Genomic DNA, 3,098 nt, shown 5'->3' on the forward strand with positions numbered 1-3,098 from the left:
TGCCTCCCAAGTGCTGGGATTAAAGGCATGCGCCACCACGCCCAGTGAAGAAATATTTTGAAAACATCTGTAGTGGTGTTTGATAAGTACTTTGCATTACCCTCCTAATCGCTGATCCCAGCAACCCTGTCAGGTAGGCCGTATTTCCATTTTACAAGTTTACAAGTGAAGGAAACAAGATGTGAATGTGCTCAAAGTCACACTGTCTGTCCTGGTGACGACACAGTGCAGTCCTAACTTACGTATCTCTAGTCCTTTAGTGTTATTAGGATAATTTTACTTTTCAGTTAATATTTATTCGGTAACTTATTTTGTGTGTGCGTCTGGGCAGTGCTCCTGCAGAAGTTGGAAGACAGATCCAGGAGCCGTTTCTCCTTCTGCCATGTGTGATCTGATCTAACTAGGTCTTCAGGCTTGGTAGTAAGACCAAGGCTTAGTACCCGCTGAGCCATCTAGCGATGAGGCTGAGGGAGGGGAAATTACTCATCATACTGGGAGTGGGGTGTTCCCAATTCTTCTACATAGGAACTAGAATTAGAACTTTCCTGCAGGGCATCATCTGGTCCATAAATTAGAGGGGGGAAATGAGATTTAAATATTTATTAAATCACCTGCATCTTTCCCATTCATCTTTGCATGATCAGGTGGAGACATGATCTCTTCAAGATCAAATAGCACAATACTGATAACGTCGGGTTCAACACCTTCAGGTCTTGAGGCTCCTAGGGACCAATCTCTTGAACTCAAGACCCGGCCTCAAGAACGCCCTCTGACCCCTGACCTCCTAGAGCGGTGCATTCTGGGATTTGAAGTCTCACGTGCAACTCTATGCCCGCCTTCACTGCCCGCTGGTTCGTTAGAGGGCCTCTCGGAATTAGCCAATGAGAAGTGCTCGAGTCCTGGTCGCCTGGGAAACCCCGAGACAACAAGATGGCGGCGCCGCGGGACGGCTCGCTGGCCCCGTGGTGAGTGCCCGCTCCGGGCCTTTCTGCCCCGCTAAGTCTTCCCGCAGGCCGCGGCCCTCGTCCTGACTCCGAGGGTCGGCGACATGCATGACTTGGCTCAGGAGGGAAGCGGGGACCATACTCACCGTGTCCGCGCGTGGAGGCGGGGCAGGCGGCGGGATCCTGGGGCGGGCTTAGAGCGCACGAACCTTCATAGTGCCAGCGTGCCCAGCAAGGGATTAGGAGGATGTCGCGCCGCTATCAGATGGCTGTTGCCTGGTGTGTCGAGTGATAACCGCCTAGGGCAGCACTCAGTTTGGTCCTCCAGGTGAAGAAACATAGGACACGTTTGTAACCCACACCGGAGGCGACAACCGTACCTTTACAGACTTAATGGGTTGTGGTGACATAGGCCTGCACTCTATGTAGGGGCCGAGGCGAGAGGACTGGGGTACGAAGCCTATCTGGCTACATTGCGAGTCCCAGGCCAATCGGGGTAAATCAGCGAGACCTTACCTCAAATTTTACAAAAATAAAACAAAGCCAGGAGTGGCGGCTCACACCTTTAATCCCGGCACTGGGAAGGCAGCACCGAAGGATCTCAGAGTTTGAGGCCAGCCTGGTTTACAGAGTGAGACTCTTGTCTCAAAAAACAAAAAAACAAATAACTAAACAAAATAGAAGCTGGGCCTGGTGGCCTGCAGACGTGTAAAGCTACTCAGGAGGCTGACACAGACGGAGCAGAGGTTCAAAGTCAGCCTGCACTTTAGAGCCAGTTCAAGGCCATTTGGGGCAAAGACCTTTATATATATTTAATATATATTATATATTCATTATTATTTCATACATATATGTGACTGCATGTAAGTATGTGTACCACATGCATGCCTGGTGTCAAAGGAGGCCAGAGGAAGGCGTCATTTTCCCTGGAACTGGAGTTACAAGAGGTTCTGAGCTATGATGCAGTTACTGGGAACCAAACCCAGGTTCTTCAAGAGCAGCAATTGCTCTTAACCTCTGAGCCATTCTCAAGCTTAAGACTATTTCATAAAGAAGAGTAAAACTAGCCGGGCGCGGTGGCGAACGCCTTTAATCCCAGCACTCGGGAGGCAGAGGCAGGCGGATTTCTGAGTTCGAGCCCAGCCTGGTCTACAAAGTGAGTTCTAGGACAGCGAGTAAAACTGTAGCTATAGCTCAGCACTCTTGTACCGAGGTGGCCTGTGTTCAGTCTACAGCCCTGAAAGTGCTCATAATGAAAAATAAATTGAAGGGGCTGGAGAGATGGCTTAGCGGTTAAGAGCACTGACTGCTCTTTTAGAGGTCCTGAGTTCAAATCCCAGCAACCACATGGTGGCTCACAACCATCTGTAATGGGATCTGATGCCCTCTTCTGGTGTGTCTGAAGACAGTGACAGTGTACTCTCCTACATAAAATAAATCTTCAAAGTCAATAAAGAAATTTAAAGGGACTGAGTGTCTTGCTCAGCAGTAGAGCCGTTGCCTAGCATCTCAGCCCCTAGTGCCAAAACAGCAACAAGAAAATATCCGTGGCTCAGGGGAGAGAGAAGGTACAGTGGGCCCAGGAGGAATCCCTAGACTGAAGGCACTGGCGAGGTCTTATCCTCAGGGCCCAGGGCTTACTGGACAGGCAGTGTAAAAGCTCCCACCCACGGCAGACAGGACGGCATTTGACCTGAAGGGTTTGGGAGCTGATAGAACGAAGAGAGAATAGAGAGAGGAAAACAGTGCCCTTGGGTGATGGGTCCCATGAGGAAGGCAAGATGGAGGGGGTGAGTGTCTGGGGTAGTGTTTTTCCTGTGGTGGTTTTCCTGATAACAGAACTGACACAGCCCGCACATCACTCTTCACTGTGTAAATCCTAGTCATTTCTGTCTATAAATATTTATTTATTTATTTTATGTATGTGAGTACACTGTAGCTGTACAGATCAGATGGTTGTGAGCCTTCATGTGATTGTTGGGAATTGAATTTTTAAGACCTCTGGTTGGGCTGGTGAGATGGCTCAGTGGGTAAGAGCACCCGACTGCTCTTCCAAAGTCCGGAGTTCAAATCCCAGCAACCACATGGTGGCTCATAACCATCCGTAACAAGATCTGATGTCCGAAGACAGCTACAGTGTACTTACTTATAATA

The 3,098-nt window shown here is 49.2% G+C and overlaps 1 protein-coding gene across 2 annotated transcripts in view; it reads left to right on the forward strand.

Annotated features, from left to right (window-relative positions):
• The first annotated feature begins 905 nt into the window (after positions 1–905).
• Ubxn11 (UBX domain protein 11) overlaps positions 906–3,098 on the forward strand; it is a 24,235-nt gene continuing 22,042 nt past the window's right edge. The window contains exon 1 of one of the 2 annotated variants that reach the window (XM_021200896.1): positions 906–965. The gene's annotated coding sequence lies outside the window, so the exon portion shown is untranslated. The remainder of the gene's footprint in view (positions 966–3,098) is intronic. The other variant, XM_029540059.1, reaches the window with a different exon arrangement.

The sequence above is a fragment of the Mus pahari genome, chromosome 6 (assembly GCF_900095145.1).
Source record: "Mus pahari chromosome 6, PAHARI_EIJ_v1.1, whole genome shotgun sequence".
Classification (NCBI taxonomy): Eukaryota; Metazoa; Chordata; class Mammalia; order Rodentia; family Muridae; genus Mus; species Mus pahari.